Source organism: Dendrobates tinctorius, unplaced genomic scaffold (assembly GCF_039654945.1).
Source record: "Dendrobates tinctorius isolate UK_male_01 unplaced genomic scaffold, ASM3965494v1 ptg000016l, whole genome shotgun sequence".
NCBI classification, from domain to species: Eukaryota; Metazoa; Chordata; class Amphibia; order Anura; family Dendrobatidae; genus Dendrobates; species Dendrobates tinctorius.
In genome coordinates, this window is record NW_027361684.1 from 86,636,294 (window position 1) to 86,660,512 (window position 24,219).

At 42.0% G+C, this 24,219-nt stretch overlaps 1 long non-coding RNA gene across 1 annotated transcript in view; it reads left to right on the forward strand.

Moving 5' to 3' along the window:
- The first annotated feature begins 20,491 nt into the window (after positions 1-20,491).
- LOC141080646 (uncharacterized) overlaps positions 20,492-24,219 on the forward strand; it is a 30,550-nt gene continuing 26,822 nt past the window's right edge. Inside the window, exon 1 of the long non-coding RNA XR_012228980.1 lies at positions 20,492-20,919. This is a non-coding gene — a long non-coding RNA (uncharacterized lncRNA). The remainder of the gene's footprint in view (positions 20,920-24,219) is intronic.

Genomic DNA, 24,219 nt, shown 5'->3' on the forward strand with positions numbered 1-24,219 from the left:
GCCTCTGCAAGACTGTCCAGGGAGATGCAGAATGTCTAACGCTGGATAAGAATCTAGCTACAGGATGGGTGGCATTAAATGAACACACAAAGTCACAGTTTGTAAATGACTTTTTTTGGACATTGTTGCTAATGCTTTCTATAAATATGGCTGTTATAGCTTCTTTATAGGTTGTGTGCATCTGACAGGTCATTAGCGACACTAATATGGTAAACTAGATGGTGGCCCGATTCTAACGTATCGGGTATTCTAGAATCTCTCTCTCTCTCACCTTCCGATGGCCCCCGATCTCCTCTCCACGCTCCTGGCATCTTCCAGTCCTAGTAATGCTTAGCGGGAAGGACCGGAGATCAATCAAATCAAATCAAATTTATTATCGCCAAGTACATATTACATATATACAAGGAATTCTTTGTGGCAAAGAGGCAACATAATATATAACAACAGATACAACAAGTAACATCTAACAAGACAGATACAGTATATAGTCTACACATGACGATTTAATTGTTGAACAGAGAGTGGATAGAAGCTGTTCATATGGCGGTTGGTGCTGCATTTGGGGACTCTGAAGCGACGTCCTGAAGGGAGTAGTTGGAATGAGGAGTGTCCCGGGTGAGAGGGATCGGATGAAACTTTCAATGCGTGGGATCGAATACTCTTATCATAAAGATCCTGGATTTTAGGCAGGGGGGAACCTATAATTCTCTCTGCTGTTCTGAAAGTCCTTTGTAAGCGGAGTTTGTCATGCGCAGTGGCTCCCCCATACCAGACTATCAGAGAGGAACAAATCACAGATCTGATGACAGCATTAAAGAATAAGATCAGCAGATTCTTAGACAAACCATATCTTTTCAGCTGACGCAGGAAGAACATCCTCTGTTGTGCTTTTCTTATAACAGCATCCACGTTTTCCCCCATTTAAGATCATGAGAGATGATAACACCAAGGAATTTGGTCTCTGTGACCCTAAGAACCACTTCGTCATGGATGTAGATTGGAAGTATCTCATGTTGATCTTTCCTAAAATCCACAACCATCTCAGCAGTTTTTTTAGTGTTGAGTACAAGATTATTGGCTTTACACCAGTCACATATTCTTTCCACCTCACTCCGATACAAGTCTTCAGCATTTCCCCTGATGAGACCAATCAGTGTCATATCATCGGCAAATTTCAAGATTTTTACTGAGTCTGCTGAAGAGATGCAATCATTCGTATAGAGAGAAAACAGTAACGGGGACAAAACACACCCCTGAGGTGCCCCGATGTTTGTGACCAAGGTGTCCGAAGTGAATGGTCCAACTTTTACACTCTGTATCCTGGCTGTCAGGAAGTTATAAATCCACAAGCATAAGTTAAGAGGGACTCCAAGAGCTACCATTTTCTTATGAAGTAAATTCGGATCAATGGTATTGAACGCTGAGCTAAAGTCCATGAAAAGAATCCGGACATATGAGTGCAGTTCATCTGTATGATCCAAAATGTACTTCAGTGCCAGATTGACAGTGTCGTTTGCTGAACGATTCTCCTTATAGGCAAACTGAAGCGGGTCCCATAGCTTCTGCGTGAATTTTATCAGGTGGGACATCATAATTCTTTCGAAGACTTTCATAGCTACAGATGTGAGTGCTACTGGTCTATAGTCGTTCAACTCAGAGGAACCCACTTTCTTGGGGACAGGGATAATTGTGGAATTTTTCCAACACTGAGGTACAACGCACTCTTTCAGTGACACATTGTATATATTTGTCAGTATAGGGGCAAGCTGAGATGACGTCACTCTTGCGAGTATATAGTATATCACTATTTTTTATTTTAATTCTATTTTTTACAGGTTTATGGTACCCAGTCTCCTCTCCTCCGGACCCTGGGTACCATCCGCACATTGAGCGCTGCGCCTGTCATCTCCCAGCTGCGTCGCCGCTGACCTCCGTGCTGCAGGACATGAACCGCGGCAACCGTCGGGAGATCAGCGGCTAGCGCCGCAGATCTCCCGACGGTAGCGGTGGCGTGCGTCGTTTGAATTCTGCGCCAATTCACGGCCGGACTGCGCCTGTCGCTGATTGGTTGCAACCGGGCGCGGCCAATCAGCGATGCGGGATTTCCATTACAGACAGAATTAGACGATTATATAATAGATAATTACTAATTTGCATACATTGGCAAACTGACCTTTAGAAAGTAATTTTCTTTGACCAGATAATATACCTAAGATCTGTATCAGAAATGCCTTGTCAGACGTACAGCATCTAAAATCGCAAAATACATAGCTAATGTTATGATTTAGCAAGGTAAATACTTTACCATGGAAGTTATAGCTTTTGGAAGCAGGAGAGGAAAAAACGAAAGCTCAAAAACAAAAAATTAAACGATTAGGAAGGGGATAAATAGAAGTAAACTGTTGTTGACTTATCTCTTTTTCCTAAACTTATTTATAGGTTTTCAACATCCTGAATTTAAAGAGATCCATCCCATTTTAAGTCATAGTAATAGAACATTTCAAAGAAGCATATTGCTGCTAATCTTGGTTTCCCAAATGTTACTTTTTTTTATTCCAATGGCATGAAATGGCCTCTTTGCTCACTTTAAAGTAAATACAAATTTGCTTTGTAGCTCTGGGTTCCAATCCCACCAAGTACAACATCTGCAAGAAGTTTATATTTTCTCCCCATGTTTGCGTGGGTGTAACACTGTGTAATGCTGGTGGGTGTGGACCCACTGCGCCATGGGCTTTGCTTACCCTGGAGTGGCGTGACTAAGCAATAAGTGTTCACAAGTTGTTGCTCTTTCTGCAGTGTTATCACATCCACTACTCTCTCTTGACTGTCAGCAATCTACTGTATGTGTCTGAAGAAGGTCTGTAGACCGAAGCGTCACATGTTGCGCTTTTGATTGCTTGATTAAGAAAACGAACATCACTATCTTTGCCACTAATTGGAGTCCCGGGTTCTTCTGTTATTATTGTACTTATGGAGTGGGATTCTATCTAAGCACCCAAAATCCAGGAGTGCCGTATATATCTCTATAATAAAATATGAAGAAAGATTGAGTAGTTTAACAAGTTTTGTAAGCTTAAGATGTTAAAGACCTCTAACCAATATCAGATTTGACACCAGTCACCCCACAAATCCATTGGTGTTTGTATGTAAGCATTTAATAGAGACAAACAGCGCAGCCCGGGTCACTTTGTAGTGGCTGACAGACTTCGTTATTTTTGTGTCTGGTCACTTCCTCTTCCCGACTTGTGTTAGGACCTACAGTCCCATAGCGATTTATCCTTGAGCCTCCGTCTCAGGACATTCAACCTTTCCTGTCCATCAGTATGTGGCATCAGTCTGCAGTCTGTTCATTTCCTCTCTCCTTCACGTCTGTTGGGGTTGAGAGCCCCGCCTCGTGTGCCATCTGTAATCTCTCAATATGTCCTTACTAGCTTGGGTTGCACAGTCAATTCATCACGATCTCTTCAATGGCCCGTCTCATCACCAGCATTCACCATCATTCACATGCAAATTAAAGTGTTCCTCAATTTCGACATCTTTTCTTGTTCTTGATTGTCGCGCAAATCTTTGTCTGCGAATCCTTCATCCTTATCCTATAAATTACCCACTGCACCCGCTAAGCCGTGCAATCTGGAACGTATAGTGTTAAAAACGGAAAATACAACAGATTTTCGCAGTAGCGCTTCAACGCAGAATTTCCCATTAACTCCTTCTTATCCTGATTCCCCATCTTAGAGGCAGCATTGTTATTAACTCTTGATTTATCTTTACAAATAGTTGATTTTATCATGATTTCATCACAAATTTGTTAATTTCACAATTTCAACTTGTTCGGTGGTAGGGTATGCTGAGATTCTTGTAGTCTAACATCATTGGGAAAGCCAAAGATTAGTTTGATTAAACAACTTTTGACAAATCGTATATCATCCCTTAGTATAAAGTAACCTAGATTATTTTTTTTCCAGAATTCTTCATTCTATTTCATTATTATCTTGGTTTCTTTGGAATGTATGGAAAATACGGTATAAGGCTTCCAAAATGTAGAAGGGTTCAGTATACACCAGGGCTTTAGAAGAACACAAATGTGCGCAATCCTTTATCTAAAGTGAAATTTCTCATTATCATGAAATGTTTCTTGGGGTGGCGAGAGAAGTAATACTTACAATATAATGTATGAATGGTTTTGTTTGGCTTCAAATGTCCATGAACCTCAAGCCGATTCTCTTGAATGTCACTGCTCATAGAGTTTCATGAGCCTCTATAAATAGCACAATCTAATTTGGATTTCAGACTTCCTAATAAAAAATACACAACAAATGCACAGAAACGGCTCGCTTTTGCCATCTACTGGCATTTTGAAAAAATAGCAATACAAATTCTATTACAGCCGTACGATTAGCAGCATCGTTCGCTAACATCTAATTTTAGACGGAAGCACATAATAGGAACCATCTTCTCCCACTCTAATGTTTGATTCAATAGAAAATCTGAGTTCTGCTGAAATCTTCATGGCACTATTCAAAACAGTATAGCCTCCCAAAAAGAGAATTTCATGCATTGCATTATTGTCTAAAAGAGGACCTGTCCCTTGCCAAAAAAAATTGAGTTTAATACCTTGCAAAAGTCTGTGATATCCCTTGATTTTTAATCTTTTTTTTAAATTTTGTGCTGTGTCACTCCATTGCAGAGATAGTCACATTTTTTTATTCTGTAGTGCAGTATGAGACGTCTCTGATTGCAGTCCAACTGAGCGTTACTTCATAGTCTTCTTTGGGAAATTGGTCCTTTACCCATCTGTCCCAGATTCTGCCAATCAAAGCTCAGCAGCTGATCTAGCAGTCTCAGACACAGCTGTTATTGGCATCCTCTTGGAAGGAAGGGTAAAAGCGCACGCTCTCAGAGAAGACTCTATAAAGAACGCCCAGTTGGACTGCAAGCATATAGTGCGTTCCAGAATAAACAAAGATGAATATCTCTTTAATGGAGCGACACAGCGTGAAAATGAAGAGTGACAAAATCAGGGTAGCTCAAGGATTTTTAAAAGGCATGTAACAAAAATTTTTTTCTAGCAAGTGACAAGTACCCTTTAAATTGAAATTCCAAGCTTTATTTAATTGGTTTCTGTATACACAGAGGTCCAGCTTCATCATTGTTGCAAAGTGTTGCGGAATATGTTAGTGCTATATAAGTAAAATTATTATTGCTGTAGTTTCTCACTTTCCTGGAGTAATTTGTTCTGCATCAGTGACTTTGCGCCATTTTTTAAGTTGTCTTTTTTATTTTATCCTTGATTACTGTATTCATGCAAATGTTTTTAGACAGATTCATTAAATGAGACTTTTTAAAATGTTTACATTCCCAGGCTGCAGTAAAGTTTATGGTAGATTTTTACTTGGCGCAGTTGAGGATTATGCAACTTTTTATGTTAAAAAAAAGTCACACCAACCATAAAAGACTAAAAACAGTATTTTTATTTTGTGCAGAATTCCTGAACCATGTGCACCATTTTGAAGAATTGGGCCACAACAAAGGTAACAAATACCACCAGACAAAATATGAAAAGTGACTTAAAAATGCAAAGGATAAATTGAGCTCCGAATTTATGTTATTTTATAAGGTGATGGCATATTACTAGGCTTTACATTCAACCTCGGAGAATGCAACCAATCTTTAGACTTAGGGGCCACAGTTCTGTGACCTTGCTTATTTTTCCTTTCACACTGGCGCACAAGCTACTCACTTATCATAGAAAGGCACCAAAGCCCAATTCACTTGTATGGGTTGCGCTGCAGTTTCCTGCCATCATGACCACCACTTTACAGGGAAACCTTAGAAGCCAACAGTGTAAATCAGTGCTGTTCTCCTACATGCTCAAGATCATTTGGGGTCCCAAAGGCCAAATTCCTATTATAAAGTGATGCCAATACTTTATAATGAGATAGGGAAAAAATAAATCTTGACAAATTCTTAATAGGGTTGTCCACTCCTGGACAATTTCATACTAATGGCTCCAGGGTGCTCCCAAAAAATATTACAAAATCTGTACCTACTTCCTGGACTGGCTCTGCGATTCCACTCTCGGCTGTTTGTCCTACCTAGTCTCAATTGACCGCTGCAGTTAAACAGCATCTGCTGATCAGTAGCAGCCTTCACATTTCCAACCTAGTAGTAGAAGCAATGATTTTCCGTTCAGATGGTGGAGGAGTGGTGCCGGTCCTTGAGGAAAGTATAGCTATTTTTTTTATTTATGCAGCACCCTGGGAGACATTAATAATAGGTGGTCCATTGGTGGACAAGCACTTTAAGGGGATACCACTGAGTATCAGCTTGTGGCACATGCCATTTTAGGATAAGGAGGTACATTAGAGGTACTTTTAGGATGTCTACCCTATCTTTTCAGAAAGAAGCTGCTACAAAACAAAACAACTCTTGATCAGATTTGATGTATCTATAAGTTTACATATTTTTTGTAGTTAAAGTGGTTGTCTGGGATTGCAAAATATTTTGCCACAAACAGTTCCACTGATGTCCAGGGATTGTTTTTTTTAATACCTGAACCTTGCAATACCATACACAGACGATAAGGAAGAATGGCTCTATTTCTGAGAAACAACTAACTCTGTTTCCTTACTTTAACTTTCTTAAAGGGAATCCATCAGCAGGTTTTTGCTATGTAATCTGAGAGCTGCATGATGTAGGGGCAGCGAGCCTGATTCCAGCTATTTATCACTTACTGGACTGCTTTGTAAAGTTTTGATATAATCCCTGTTTTCTCTTGCGTCGATGTTGCAGTGGTCAGAATGCTTAGCCCTCTATAACCCAGCCCACACCCCTGATTGGCAGCTCCTTGTGTACAATGTACAACAGCTGCCAACCAGTGGTGAGGGCCAGGGTTACACAGATTAGCCTGACTGGTGTGCACGTGAGACCTAGTACTGCAGTGATAATCGCCTGCTCATTGTATTGAAACTATAACACACAGCCTAATAAGTGACACATCCCTGGAATCAGGCTCTTTTGCCCTATATTATGTTGATCTCAGATTAAGGGTAAACTCACACTAGTGTCTAAAAAAAAAAAAAAATCGGCCCGATTCTCATCCAGAAAAGTGGTACCATTTTTTTCTCATTTGTCATCCATGTGCTGTCCGTATACAATCCGTTTTTTTTAGTCAGCAGCTATTAATCATTTACAGGACCATTTACAGTTTCCTATATTGCAGAATTGTAATGTATCTGTACAAATCAGATCCTATATTGTGGCTCCGCATGTGAGCTGATTTTTTCTCACACCCATCAGATTTCGGAGTGAAATCGCAGTATGGTGCAATATTTTTTCTCATGCCAAATACAGCTGAGAAAAATGGCAGATCTGCACTGCCCCATTTAATAACATTGGACTGAGTGCAATACATTTTTTTTCGTGTTCTGATAAATACACTAGTCTGAGCGAACCCTAAACAGCAAGAACCTACTGACAGATTCCCTTTCATAATCGGTTCTGACATAGTAAGGCTAGTTTCACATTAGCGTTTACAGCCGCAGCGTCGGGCAGCGCACGGCTGCCGCTAAGCCCCGCCCCCTGCCATGCCTCCGCCGGTAGCTCCGCCTATGGACGCATGACGCTGCACGCGTCCTGCGTCCCCTATCTTTAGCACTGGGGACACAGGCCTTGTGCAGTATGCGTGTGGCGGCGCATACGTCCTTTTGACGCTGCGCCAAGCGCACCAAATTGCAACCTGTTGCGTTTGGCGCTGGTCGGCGCAGCGTCAAAAGGACGCATACGCTGCCAAACGCATACTGCGCACGGCCTGCGTCCCCAGTGCTAAAGATAGGGGACACAGGACGCATGCAGCGTCATGCGTCCGTAGGTGGAGCTACCGGCAGAGGAGCAGCAGGGGGCGGGACTTGGTGGCGGCCGTGCGCAGCCCAACGCTGCGGCCATAAATGCTAATGTGAAAATAGCCTTAGCTACCCTCCTACCCAAACACACAGACACACACGCACAGACATGCACTGACAGCTCCATCGATGGAGCATTTTATTTTTGTAATTATACATTATACTATAGCACCTAGAGTATAGCGCCAATTTCTATCTCAGTCTAGTTCAGTTTCCTCCCCCATTATCAGTTTACAAGTACATGCAAGAAGTGCAAAGTATAGCAGAGAATCAATAGTGTACGGAAATGGCATAAGACATTACTACCTTAGGTAATAATGGAGGAGATTCGGAGCCATAAACCTATAGCAGCTCAGCCACTGATTAATATTTCTCTGCTGTAGATTACATAGTCTGTTGCGTGCCGTCAGCGATCCTGACCGTATCAGTGTTTGCTTTGGCCGTTGCTTTATTGAACCAGTGTATCATTAACTAAGGTTTATTGTGCTTCTTGTTTGTCACTTTGCCATTACAGACGTCAGTGTTTATGGCCAGGGCAGGGGGTCTTCATATCCTATTTTGTGCCAAGCTACCTAAGTTTATGGGTTCTTAAGTGGCAAGATTGCCTTGCGCACACGCGAACTATGGAGTAGAACTACTAGAATTCCGGAAAAGATCACAGACGGGGACCACGGAAGGGGTGGAGAAAAAAAGAAGAAACACCACCCATCGGACCGGATACAGGCTATTTACATAGGTCGCCAACTTCCGGTAACAGATTCCCTTTAAAGGAATTTTCTGATTTATCCAAAGCCACTAATTCTGCTAAACATGCCATACTCACCCATTTAATGGGTTCCAGTGCCATGTCTTCTGTCCTCCACACCATCTCCTGTTTACCTGGCTGCAGCGATGATGCCCCATGTACCCCTTGGGCCGTACACCTTTATGGCTAGTTTAATAGGTTCAGCATGTACAGGAAACATAACCCTTTGCAGTGTACACAGCACCATCACCTTGTAAAATCAAATGCTATTTGCTTGCTGAAAAGAATATTGAAAATGGTCCAACTATGCCTCCTGTAGAACAATGCAGGTAATGCAGTGGTGTAATTGCTTCATTTACCTCTTGGTAGACGGCACTGAACTTCGGGTCCACATGCAGCCATCAGTGCCTATTAAAATACTCAACTTTGTTTGCGCTGCGACCTGAGAATGCAGATATAATTGAAGTCAGAGGAGTAGCAAGTAAGACTGAGAACAGAATCTGTTATTTTAAAAATCAGGTTGGGAGTAAGGGGAAGAGAAACAGACATATTCCAGAACTGGCCTTCCTTACTCATTGCACCTTTACTTCAGTTGTGACCTTGAACAATTTTCTCATGCTATGGTATTGGTACCTACTGTGTGACATATGTGAAGGTCTTGTATTAAATGAATTTTACACTTAGAAAATATACAAAAATAAAACCCAAAGTATTATATAAAGTAATATCCCCATCTATCCTTGCAGATAATCAATTTATTCCTCCTTTTTGACTGGCTCTAACATAACTGGCTGCAGCAGGAGCCTCCCCCCTCTGCTTCATAGACATCATCTCTTCTTTTTTATCATTCATTTCAAGGTTTTGTGTTTCTTTATTGGGGTTGTTCCATCAGAGACAAGCTAATTCCTATTGCAGACAGGAAAGCTGTGGCCAACCAGTCATTGATGAATAGTCATCCATGTAATTCATGAAAAGCTAAAAGAACAATCCATTATTTTATTTGTATTCTTTGCTTCAATTGCAAGTACATCAGGTACACAGTAGTGCCATTCATTTATTCCTGATTTTACAGTATCCATTCCACTTGTATGATGTCTATGATGTCTGTAAACCGTAATATGAAATATACCTCACCTGTCTTCTTTATAATAACCATACACACCAGCACTCCATTTAGTGTCTATGTGAGTGCAAGAGATAGCCAAAGTCCCTTTCTCTCGAGTAGCGGGGGACCCAGTGGTAGGTCCCTCAGTGATCAGAAAGGTTTCACTTATCCTAGGTAGGAAAGGTGATAATTTTATATCTTTATACAACCATTTTAAAGGGATTGTCCACCTTTGGGGATATTTGTTTTACTCAAATGCACGTATTTTGGGCTAAAAATCATTTTTGCATTTGGGTTTTATTAAAAATGTAGCACCATATACAGTTGTGGCCAAAAGTATTGACACCCCTGCAATTCTGTCAATACTCAGTTTCTTCCTGAAAATGATTGCAAACACAAATTCTTTGGTATTATTTTCTTCATTTAATTTGTCTTAAATGAAAAAACACAAAAAGAATTGTCCTAAAGCCAAATTGGATATAATTCCACACCAAACATAAAAAAGAGGGTGGACAAAAGTATTGGCACTGTTCGAAAAATCATCTGATGCTTCTCTAATTTGTGTAATTAACAGCACCTGTAACTTACCTGTGGCACCTAACAGGTGTTGGCAATAACTAAATCACACTTGCAGTCAGTTGACATGGATTAAAGTTGACTCAACCTCTGTCCTGTGTCCTTGTGTGTACCACATTGAGCATGGAGAAAAGAAAGAAGACCAAAGAACTGTCTGAGGACTTGAGAAACCAAATTGTGAGGCAGCATGAGCAATATCACGGCTACAAGTCCATCTCCAAAGACCTGAATGTTCCTGTGTCTACCGTGCGCAGTGTCATCAAGAAGTTTAAAGCCCATGGCACTGTGGCTAACCTCCCTAGCTGTGGACGGAAAAGAAAAATTGACAAGAGATTTCAACGCAAGATTGTGCGGATGTTGGATAAAGAACCTTGACTAACATCCAAACAAGTTCAAGCTGCCCTGCAGTCCGAGGGTACAACAGTGTCAACCCGTACTATCCGTCGGCATCTGAATGAAAAGGAACTGTATGGTAGGAGACCCAGGAAGACTCCACTTCTTACCCCAAGACATAAAAAAGCCAGGCTGGAGTTTGCCAAAACTTACCTGAAAAAGTCTAAAACGTTTTGGAAGAATGTTCTCTGGTCAGATGAGACAAAAGTAGAGCTTTTTGGGCAAAGGCATCAACGTAGAGTTTACAGGAGAAAAAAAGAGGCATTCAAAGAAAAGAACACGGTCCCTACAGTCAAACATGGCGGAGGTTCCCTGATGTTGATGCTTTGCTGCCTCTGGCACTGGACTGCTTGACCGTGTGCATGGCATTATGAAGTCAGAAGACTACCAACAAATTTTGCAGCATAATGTAGGGCCCAGTGTGAGAAAGCTGGGTCTCCCTCAGAGGTCATGGGTCTTCCAGCCGGACAATGACCCGAAACACACTTCAAAAAGCACTAGAAAATGGATTGAGAGAAAGCAGTGGAGACTTCTAAGGTGGCCAGCAATGAGTCCAGACCTGAATCCCATAGAACACCTGTGGAGAGATCTAAAAATGGCAGTTTGGAGATGGCACCCTTCAAATATCAGGGACCTGGAGCAGTTTGCCAAAGAAGAATGGTCTAAAATTCCATCAGAGCATTGTAAGAAACTCATTGATTGTTACCGGAAGCGGTTGGTTGCAGTTATTTTGGCTAAAGGTTGTACAACCAAGTATTAGGCTGAGGGTGCCAATACTTTTGTCTGGCCCATTTTTGGAGTTTTGTGTGAAATGATCAATGTTTTGCTTTTTGTTTCATTCTCTTTTGTGTTTTTTCATTTAAGACAAATTAAATGAAGATAATAATACCAAAGAATTTGTGTTTGCAATCATTTTCAGGAAGAAACTGAGTATTATCTGACAGAATTGCAGAGGTGTCAATACTTTTGGCCACAACTGTATTTTCTATATCCTCTGTGTTGCAGTCTATTGCTGACGGTAGAATGAGAGTCCGTCAGTGCCCTAGTTCAGGTTGAATAGCTGGAGAATTTGTAACTTTTTTCTGAGCTCTTCTCAGCTGATTTAAGGCTCATTCTGATGTCAGTTTTCATGTATTAGGGCTTTCCGTGTTTTTCACGAGTATCACACGTACCTATGATAATCTATGGGCTGTTAAGATGTCAGTAACTTTTTGCAGACCCAGTGGTCTGTGCAAAATTGTGGAGAAATGTCTGTTATTAATATTGATCTGAATGTCGTGTCAAACTCAGCAATGGAAGGCTATGGGTCCGTGAAAAAATCGGAAAGCAGTTGGATGCCATCTGTGTGCTGTCCGTCTGTCACTGAATGATAGATAGGGAAAAATGGAGACATTTTTTTTCTCTATGAAAAACCAATGGATCTCTGACCTAACTCTGATGAGGCTCTGATTAAAATCACTGATCAAACTTGATTCGTTTTTCTCGTATATGAAAAAACTGACATCTGAATGAGGCTTTATAGCATCGGACCACATCAATGCTGAATATGTTGTGAAACAAGCCACCTTTTTAATGAACAATGCAAAATAAAAAGCAAAGTTGATTTTTACCCCAAATACATGCATTTATGTTAAAATATTCCCAAAGATGCATAAACCTTCTAATGTCTCTACCAGCTTATGTTAAAAACGTATAGAGAGGAAATCAGTGTTTAACATAAGCAAACAATAAAGGTCCAAGGGAACAACGGCAAAACCCTCAACACAAGCAAAATGCCTCAGGCCAAATACATTTTTCCTTTAAATTGGCCTTTTTGCTGCCTGTTGTTTGTTCCCATTATGTTCCTAATGGAATAGTATGTCAGTTCATGGCACAACTCTCTACATCAGCGGTTCCCATCTTTCTTACATTGAAAGCAGCATTCGACATGGTCACAAGCCTAAACCAGGCCCCCTCCATTCAATACTAGCCTACTACCATAAAGCACTACTGACACACCATTACTCGTATGAAGGCAGTCAAAACTTCCCCACAAAAATCATACCAAAACCATGTGCATCCCTCTCATATAGGCAGTATGCTTACATCCAATGGTCACCCAAGGGCTTGTTATTTTATGCTTACATCCAAGGGTTCCCCAAGGGTCTGTTATTTTCATATCAAAGGCACTCTCCACATTATTACATCCAACTTCAAGCTCCCCTCTAACTGTATCATCCTATCTCCAGATTAATATTAATATAAATACGTAACCCCCACAAGCATATGTCACAATCTGGACACCTTTTCTTCATAATTGGTTGCTAGACCAGGTGCTAATGCACCAAGCTGGCCACACATCTTGGTCCCACCAGCCACATGTGGCTCCTGAGCCACAGGTTGGAGACCCTCTGCTCTACATGATTGCTCTTGTGAAGAGCTGAGATGTGTAATATCAGGCTCCCAAGCCACATTTTGGAGACCCCTGCTCAACATCATTGCTTATGTAAAGAGCCGACATATGTAATATCAGGTTTCCAAGCCATATGTTGGAGATCCCTGCTCTACATCATTGTTCATGTGAAGAACCGAGATATGTAATACCAGGCTCCCAAGCCACATGTTGAAGACCCCTGCTGTACATCATTGCTCATGTGATGAGCTGAGATATTTAATACCAGGCTCCCATGCCACATGTTGGAGACCCCTACTGTACATCATTGCTCATGTGAAGAGTCAAGATATGTAATACCAGGCTAAATAATCCTTCTGCACTTGAATATTCCAATGAACACATGCTGCATTCCACCAGAAACCCCAACACACAGCTAAGCCGCTGGTCCAGATACAAGAAATGTATCATTAAAGTGTGGGAGAAGATAAATATCTCCTCATTCCTATTCAATTTCATGTAAAATTTCTTTTGAGAACGTATCTCTTAACTACATCTCCTTTCATATTCCGTTCCCATCAGCTCCGCAGTCAGCAGGATATTTTATTTCTATTTTTGCATGCAAGTGCATAACCACAACAATATTGCAATGCAGTTGAGAGAGGAAGAAATAGACCATTGTAAATTTGTTCCCGTACACTCAACCGTGCGGCAACGAAGCGGCGGAAGAGGCTTTTCACTTGTTATGTCAGCATGTGCGATCTGCAGAGGGAAATTAGACAAGCTCCGACATAGACGGCAAGGGCACTGCTAGGAATTATGGGTAATGATTAAAAGCATCTCAGCTGGACTGAGCTAACAGCTGCTCCTTTTTCCGCCTCCAATTCCCAGCTGGGAGACCAATCACCTTAGGGGCCGCATGTTTTTTTTTTCCTTTCCCTACAGCTAATTTCTCCTCATTAATTAAATTATTAAATGACTTTAGTATCTTTGTTTAATGCCTTTGCTTGCAGGTGCATATATAAATTGTCATTCAGCTTTGTGCCAGAAGCAGATCATAATACTGTCTGTGAAATTAACAGGGAGTAAGGGTCTGCGTCGCTCCTGCCCAGAGCACTCAAGCAATTTAATAATTAAAGCTAAACCTCGAATAGCCAGCCCAGCAGTTAAAATGATATTTCTCTCACTGTGAGAGTCTTCTTGTGCCCCCAGAGTTTGTTGCAGCCCTTTAGAATGATATACGGAGTTGTTAGGCGCTGACTGCCCCATATGACACGGACTATAGCAAAAGTGGTTAGATGTGCAAAACCAAACTTTGGGATAAAGGTTCATGTTACGGTAGTCTTCGTCAGTATGAATGTTATATTTTACTTATCATTCATATTATCAATCTGACACACTATGCCAGCTAATTAAGGGAGTATGCTATTACTTAAAGTGCAGAGATAACGAACTGTTATAGGGATAAACTGGTCAGTAAACATCATGCTTTTTGTATCAAAGAAGCACTCCTCCCATCAAAGTTTGTATCCTGTTCATATATTGCACTCATCATATTACATAGCACTATCTCACAAAATTAGAATATCATCAAAACGTTAATTTATTTTAGTTCTTCAACACAAAAGTGAAACTCATATATTAGAGGTATTACAGACAGTGATCTATTTCAAGTGCTTATTTCTGTTAATGTTGATGATTACAGCCAATGAAGACCCAAAAGTCTTTATCTCAGTAAATTAGAATACTTTATAACACCAGCTTGAAAATTGATTTTAAAATCCGAAATGTTGACCTTCTGAAATGTATGTTCAGTAAATGCACTCAATACTTGGTCCAGGCTCCTTTAGCATCAATTACTGCATCAATGTGGCGTGGCATGGAGGCGATCAGCCTGTGGCACTGCTGAGGTGTTATGGAAGCCCAGGTTGCTTTGATAGCAGCCTTCAGCTTGTCTGCATTGTTGGGTCTGGTGTCTCTCATCTTCCTCTTTACAATACCCCATAGAATCTCTATGTGGTTAAGGTCAGGAGAGTTTGCTGGCCAATCAAGCACAGTGATATTGTTGTCTGTAAGCCAGGTATTGGTACTTTTGGCAGTGTGGACAGGAGCCAAGTGCTGCTGGGGAATGAAATTTCCATCTCCAAAAAGCTTGTCGACAGAAGGAAGCATAAAGTGCTCTAAAATGTCCTGGTAGACGGCTGTGCTGCGCTCAAAAAAAAAGTCAAATCATATTTTTCACTCTTACAGTCTGCAAATATTTTCTTAAAGGAGAACCCACCACCAGATCTTATATAAGGAACGTTTCAGCCGAAGTGAACAATATCAGTTGCCATGACTCCCACTATTTAGGCGTGATATAATTGGATAAGTGACTGAGTGACAATTACCAGAAGTTTGTTTATATATGCTGCGTATATGATATACACTACCACTAAGGTGTCGATACCAAGTGCAATCACATGGCAATGATTATGAATGTCCTTCCCATTCTATCCTGATGGGAAACAGATGTCCAACACCAAGAGGCTCAGCTAAAATAAAGAAAAGCAGGATCTGCCACCTAGTATCTAACGCCTATAGATGGCAGTACGCTCAGCGTATCACAATGATCCCATATCATCCGCAGCTCAATTAGATGATATTGATGGTTTCCCACTACTTTCTTTTCTATTTCAACTTGTGCGACTTTTATAATTTGGCGAACACAGCAGCAGAAAGCCCAAGACCACAGGCATTTATGTAAATGCCGTTGTGTATGAGGCCTTAATCGCTTTCATGTCTTCTCATCGCTATGTGACTGGCCTGCATAGATTCTACTGCGAGGATGTGTTAGATGAAACCCTGCACAACAGGAAATGATATTAAAACCTGCAGCAGACGTTAAGATCCAAGTCACACGCAGCACAAAGCAATTTCTAGTCCTATGGCGTGCCGCCGCTCTTTTACATTTGCCTTGCTTAATATTTGCAGACATTTTAAAATAATGTCCATAGACACTTCGCTGCTGGGCAGGCGGATCTAAGCTGGTTACTGTTAATACTGCCTGGATGGGCTTTGGAACACTGCTGTGCCTGATTTGATGTTTCATAATGTCTTCAGAGACTTTACTTAGTTGTGGTGCCATTCTTTTGATTTTTAAAAGAAGCTTTCGCGTTCAGTATTGGGCCAGGTGAACATGGTGTAATGCATTACTTTACTTTCATGCACAATAGCAAAATAATAATAAAGAAGAACAGTTTAAAAATTCCAGTGCAGCTCACCAGTCAGTTTCAAAATTACTCGAGATGCTGGAAAAAAATTAGAATTGCAGGTTTTACAATACAATGACTGGAGGCTACTTGTCGTTATGGAGAAACATACGAGGGGCGTTCATTAAAGATTTCTCCTGACCCGCTTCTATTTGTCTCAGGACGCTGAAACTGCACGTGTAATGATATAAGTCTCTGTAGGTTACGTGGCAATTTGCAACTCAGAACTGTTACGGTCTTGATTTTACAGGTGCTGAAGTGGTGTGAGGTTTGAGTGGAATACAGAGCAGTCATCAAGTTCCTTTACTTGAAAAGCCGCACACCAAAGGAGACGTTCGATGAGATGAAAGAGATTTATGGTAATGATTCCCCATCATATGATATAGTCAAGAACTGGCATCGTCAATTCAAATGTGGTCGGACTTTGGTGCAGACAGCTCTAATTCCAGGGTGACCCCACTCGGTTATTGATGAACACACCATCCAGCAAGTGGAGGTCACCATTTTGGAAAATCAAACCATTCACCACTTAGCCCAAAATGTCAAGATTAGTGTGGGGTCCATGGAAAAAATCATCCAAGACCATCTTCACATTAATAAGGTATCCACTCGCTGGGTTCCCCGGCTGCTCACACCTTTCAGGAAGCAAGAACGAGTCGAATGCTCTCAGGCTCTACTGACAATGTGCCATGGAACCCAGGAGCACTTTTTGAACAGACTGATCACATAGGACGAGAGCTGGTCCATCACTAAGATTCTGAGACTAAAGTCCAGTCGATGCAATGGAAGCATTATGACTCTCTGCCTCCAAAGAAGGCATATGTGCCCAACCCTCGGCAGGCAAGATCATGCTAACAGTATTTTAGGACCAGAACGTAGTAGTATTCATGGATTTCCTAGCAAAGGGTACCATGATCACTGGGGCATACTATGCTTCACTGCTTTGGAAATTGCAGGAGGCCATCAAAGCCAAGAACCGTGGAATGCTCACCAAAGGTGTCTGCCTTCTGCAAGACAATGTACCAGTTCACAACTCACATGTTGCCCAAATGGAAGCATGCTCCTGTGGCTTTGAAATTCTACCGCATGCCCTTTATTCACCTCATGTAAGAAAGACTGGGCCATGGGTACCTGTTCTGTGCCGGGTCCAGAACTGTCAGGGCTGTCTCCTCTGTTGAGCTAATGAGACCGGACAAACTGACACATCCGGGAGTAGCGGGTGTGGCTAAGCGGCTGCAGCCACAGTGCGCATGGAAGTCCTTAGTTTAGTTTCGGCGCGAACAGACCATGCGAGGCAGGGAGAAGTGAGTGCTCTGGCCCTCAAGCCTGCAGATCCTCACCTGACTAGCAGCGTCCGCCAGGAGTGACGTGCAGGATGCCCATTGGTCACACTGAAGCAAGGTGCCAAACGCTCAGGACTCGTGAGTACCACGCACGCATCACCTCAGAGAGACTCAGTGTGGGACCATAAGCTGTGCCCTAATTCCCCTGTATAAGTTCATCGGTCTACGTTAAACCTGGAGAGTGTTGAGACCTAGACCCTCTTGGCTGTATCAGTAGATGGACTAAAGGCTCAGCAGAAGGTACTGGAAGCCAACCGCTGCCGCCAGAAGATGGATCGTCATTATCCATAGGACTTCATTGGATCAGCATTGAGCCCGCCGTTGTGGGCGCCATCTTCAGTTCAGCAACATCCACGACCCAAGAACTGACCTACAAGATAAGTCAACCAAAAGAACTTCTGTTGTTATATTTACTGCTATTTACCCCCATCATATGCCCTGCGTTTAATCACCTGCTCCCTCATTTAAATTGCTTTATCTCCCTGCGTGGAGTAGTCCCTGTTAATTAAATCCTTTAACCCTTGCTCTGCCTCTGCTGCCTCACTGCATACCGCAGCCTGCTCACACTCACACCATTGGACTTCCACCTCTTTCCAACAATGAAGATATTTTTGAAGGGCAAGCATTTTTCAGATGATGATACTCTGATTTCCGAAGGCACGACATGACTTTTGGAACAACCTGTCGACTTCTACAAGAGAGGTTTACAGTTGTTTTAAGAGATGGGAGAAATGTGTCCCCCTAGGTGGCACCTCTGTAGAGAAGGACTAATAACTGTGCCAAGTTTCATAGCCCTCAGTCCACAGGATGTGAGTCAGGGGAAATCTTTAAGTATAATGCCATTCCGACATTTGTCACAAACATTTTTTAAATCTCTTGTGGAAATTCATCAGAAAACAAATTACGGGTTTATGAAGTCTCGTAAAGTGTCCAAACATTATCCCATGTGGCCATTATATGTGGCCACTGTAGCCTAATGTCTCATTCAGACATGAGAGAAAAGAATAACATTTGGCTTTACCCTGGACATGGTGTCTTAGGTTGTGGGGCAACTCTGCACCAAGTGGAGGTGCATAGAAAATATATTTCCAGTGTTCTGTCTGTCTTGTGATTGAGACATATTACTGCTTCCCACAGTTTTTAAGTTTTTTTTTGTTTCCACCTTATCTCCTTTTGTGTTTGGATATTCATGTAGGTGTTCTATGTGTTTTATCGAAAGAACTCTTACCCGTTATGACATATGGGGGTGTTCACATGTCCCTGTTTTTTGTAGATCAGGTGTCCACAGAAAAGTAAAGAAATGTCTGTTTTTTTAATTTCCGTTATGGCTCAAACTTACCCATTCAGGTCTACGAGTCCTTGAATTCCCCGGACAGTACACTGATGGCATCCTAGTTGCATCCAAGTTCTGTTATTCACTGACTGCTTGCTAGGAGACACTTGAGAAACCTCCATTATTTTTTTGCATACACATTATTTTTTTCTGTGTCACACCGGATTCTCTGGGGGAGACGTGGTGTCCTTAGGCTGCTCTGTATATACCACAAAAACGATAACTAAATAAAAAGGTCCATATATCTGGAAATTTATAGCAGATTTAGAAAAAACAAACAAAAACAGAGTACTCCGGGAAACAGCAGGAAAGAGGAGCAAAACGGGGCACTTTTGACTTACCGTAATAAAAAAATTCTCCTTAAAATGGGCTGATAAAATCAGTATAGGAGCAGAACAACCATTCATAAAAACGTTGTGTCCGTATCCAGTTAGCATATTGATTTGCAAAGATTTATAGGTCACTCAGCCTTTGGACGGGCGTTTTGCTCATTCGTCAGCTTATTGGTGTCATGTTTACTCTAACCAAAGATCAAGAGGGAGAAATCTTATGAACATTCATTCAGCTGATTATATTGGCCCACGTGGAAGGGTCTTAACAGTGACCACTGTGGTGATATCTGTGTGGTCACCACTTTACTGCTGTGGTTAATGTTTTCATTGTTTAAATCTGTTGTAAAACCCCTTGAATATACGGAGAAGAAAAGCTATTTATTTGATCTGATACTCCATTTGAATAGAACTTAGTAAATCAATGTAAATAGCAAATCTTTACCAGTGTTTTCATAACAGCTTTAATGTGCAATATTGTTTTACAGAAAAATCATGATTTTCTTCTTCACATTTGTGATTGGCTTTCAAATAAAAGTAGGCACTAGATTGCTTTAACTTAATTGATTATAAATTTGCATTGAATTAAATGTAAACCAATTCAGAGCCACGATCTTAATTAAAATAAAATATATTTGTTTTTCTGCTTATCCATCAAAGCTGCAGGCATGAAAAGAAATACACTACTAGAAATGTTCAATTTCAGAATTCAAATAAAAGGAATTTATTTTTCTCTGCAGCCATCCTTGTGAAACTGTGTTCTTTAAAACAAACTGAATGTACCATGCATACTAGTTAAATGATTAGTAATGATAATTTGTAAAAAAAAAAAAAAAATACATAGGATTTATGCAGATAGGTAAATCATTGTTAGTACAGCTCACCTAATTTTACAATGGTTTTATAATTGCATAATTTGCATAGTTTGTATTCACTTCCCTATTGTTCTCAAGATTGTGTGGTCCCAACAACAGGGTTAGGCCAATGTGGCGATACTAATTATGTGACAGGAGATCTTAGTCAAGGTATGCGACCGAAAATAGGTGTGTGACTTGTCTGTGATTTGTTATAATGTAAGAGGAAGCTATGATACCCCTGAAGATGCCTTCCGGGATGTGATCAAAGTGAGAAAAGACCAATTTGTTGGGAGCAGCTTGGTGTGCTGGACCTGGTCAGGTAACTCACAGGACAGAGTTCTAAGATATAAAAGCCCTGCTTGCGAAACCGCAGGCAGATTTGACGCCTAAAGAGGAGCAGATGCGGACCAGGGATGGGACTGAAGCCAGCCTGACAGGCCTCAGCGGAAAGTCTGTGCCACCTGGGTGCCAGTCACTACCTAACAAGGGTCAGACTACGTCTAGGAAGATCTAGAGCTCCGACTACAACGGTCAAGACCAGGATCTGTGCCATATGCTGGTCAAGACACAGAATCCAGAAGCCGCCTGTCAAGCCCTGAGCTCCATTTCTTTCCGCTCCAGGCCCAGGAGACATTCGCCAAAGGTTAAGCAGCAAATATCTGCTAGGAGATGACGACTAGAAAGGCACATCTGCGATTTCAGAGAGACAGCGCAAGTGAGTAGGGCTGTCATGTCCAGTTTTAACATGCGGTTACCGGGGTAAGGACAGCAGGTTAGGAGGGTTTTTTTTTTTTTGCTGCATGGGAGGCTCAACGCGCTTTAATAGACTCCATCAGATAGACTTGCAGCCCAGCGGGAAAACCAGGTGACCCCACTAGGGCTGGAGAGAAAGAGAGAATCTACGTGGTAACTCCTGTGAATGGGCATACCGCCTTCGGAAAAAGGACATTATTATTATATAGTGAACTTTCGTTACTATTTCACTCGTATCGTTAATTGGTTTATTGTTTGATTTGCCTTATCATCAACTATATAGAATTACTGTAAATTACTATTGTATTTACCATATATCATTCACTGACCATTCTTGCCTTGCATTATCTGTGCGTTGCATCCAGACACCTGCATTACAATTACTCACAAGTAGAGCTGCAATGTGGCAACTAGTTTTGTTGAGTCTTTGGCCTCAGATCACACTTGATGTTTCCCCAATATACCTCAATGTAAATCATGTGTGACCTGTCTTGCTGCCTGCCTCAGTTAGGCGTACACAGCTGAAAATGTTGCATGACAGAGCACACGGTGACTCCGTCTGCATCATTATACTCAATGACTTCATCAACGCATATTCGGTATTGCAGGGTTTTGGATGTAAGCCCCGACAGAGCTACTGAACGTAGGGGCAAACACTATGTGAACCCATACTTTGACTCCTAACTGCATATTATAATGTGCAATTCATTCTGTCAGATTGGGATTCTTTGGTTTCAAGACAGAAAATTTGTCAGAGCAACCAACTTTCCTTGTACATATCTATAAAAGGCTATTTTTTTTATGTAGGGCATGCCAGCAAGCCATTGTCAGCAACACTAGTTCTAGAACGTCTATAGATTTATATAAAAGCATAGCAGAGGTTGCTCAACTGTTTGTGAAGTTTCCAGCAACAGTTAATATTGGGGTGTAGTAAGTGTAAGTTTATTTTCCTGCTATTGTCAAAAATTGGGCTTTGAAGAACTAGAAGTGCTGCTGTGGCACAGCATAATGTAGGGGCAGAGCTATGCATCACTTACTGGGCTTGGCCCCGCAGAAGCGCAGTGCTAGACGCAAAACTGCTGTTGTCCTCCTTTACTTCCCCGCTCCCCCTGCATGTTAAAGGATTGTCCAGATGTAATATAGGATATTAACCTTTTTTTAAGAAGCAATGGTGAGTGCTGTTTCTTTTTTCAATATTGAACACACTTGATCTTCAACACATTTTCATGCACCACCTAGCTCAACATTTTGTGGCATGCTTCATATTAAGGACTGATTCAGATTGCAGTCAACAGTTTGGTGCCGTTTCTTCTGTTTTTTTCACTTACTGGGCTGCTTGCTGCAGTTTATATCTTCCAGTTCTGTGAATGCGGAGCTCTGTATAACCCGCCCACATCACTGATTGGCAGCTTTCTGTATACACTGCGCATAAGCAGAAAGATGACAATTGGTGATGAGGCACGGTTACATAGAGCTGATGAATATGTAGAACTACCTGGCATGAGGTTTACCAACCTCTCTAATGATAATCTCCTGCTGATTGTCATGATCCATGCTGGATCATGACAGATAAAATGCACTAGTAACCTTTTTTTTCTTGCACTGTGGTGGTTTCAGTTCTAGTTTTGCCCCCGGTGGCCATTAGGGTCATTGCACTTGATGTTTTCTTTGCTTTGCCTTTTGCCCCCGGTGGTCACTGGGTTTATAGCAGCCTTTAGCCCCTGATCATTTGACCATTCCCTTTTCTATATAGGGTCACATGGTCTATGAGCAGGGGTTGGTGATATTGTCTTTTTGGGATTCCAACCACGGTGAAGGGAGCAGCTGGCCGAAGTGAGAAGCCACTGCAGAAACCTGGTGAAGTTAGCAGCTGGCTTGAAGGTTGGAGCCACTGCTGAAACCGGTGTTGAACTCTGGCTGCCCGGTGTCCGCAGCAGAGTGAGATGGTGAAGGTGGAAACTGGCTCTGAGGTGTCGAGCCACTGCGAAAAGTTAATCCGGTGATGCACTGTGCTGCCTGGTGCTGCAGCAGAGCAAGATAAATCTTTTTGTGTTTCCCCTGTTTGTATTTTTCCCTGGTGTGTATTAGTACAGCGGTGGGGCCAGTGCCTGCACCACCCAGCTCCCTAGGAAGGGATAGGTGTAGGGAGTGCTAGGGTGATAGGCATCCTGATCGGCGCCTGGTGCAGAACCGGCCTAGGGATCGTTAGGAGTGCAGGGACACTGACTCAGGGGAGTGCATAAGGTCTCCACGTCCCAGTTCCCTATCGCAGGGCCCACCGTTGTAACTGTTGCCCCTTTCCCCGTGTCTGGCTGTTTCAGTTACACATGCCGTGTCTTGTTGTCTGAGTTACCGGCCTATAGGTCGCGTCACACAGGACGGGTCCACGTGACACTGATAAAACAGTCATGTTATCAAAAAAGCAGAAAGTAGCCCAGTAAGTGATACATCACTGTCACAGGGTCTCTGTCTCTACATTATGCTGCTCTCAGAACAGCAAAACCCTCAAGACAGATTCCCTTTATGGCCTGCACTCATTGCCAGGGTTCAACCCTTCGTCTCCTGTATACATCCCAGATATTTAACTAGAGCCACCGCAACACACGTCACCACTGTCCCCGCACTAGACCGTCCAGCATAGCCCAGTAGAGGAGGACATACAAGAAAGGGTGTACACTCCTTTTAGGCAAGGTATCGCATCACTTCCCTTATTAGGCCATAGCTCAGCTGTATACAGAGTCACTGCTCTGCTTACTCAGGCCTCAGAAATGAAACAGGCCCACAAGTACTGATGGGCTCCTTGCCCACATTGACATGTCGCTGCATCTGGAGTTTACATGTGGCTTCCATCCTTCTCCTGAGCTAGTGACATGCTGGCAGCAAGAGAGGTCAACATTTCATCCACTTCAGCTGCTGCCTGGCAATTCAGCGGTGCTCCCAATGCTCCCTCACCAATTGCCGTCAGCGGCCTGTCATAATGGGTATTTTTGGTCTCTTAGAGCAGCTGCATCCCACAATTGCCTCTCACACCTTTCAGAGCCAATGTTACATCTTATCCAATAACTAAATAGAATTTCAGCCACATGGATAGAAGATGGTGTGTAAGAGATGGTGAAAGGAAAGTTAGATGTAGAAACTTGAGCTGCTGTCAATTCTCTGTAACTTGTGGTGCACCCCATCTTTCTTCTTATCCTGGTCACATCCAGTCATGTCCTCATAAACCGTCTGGTCACTGTTTTACACCTACAACATCAGCAAAATT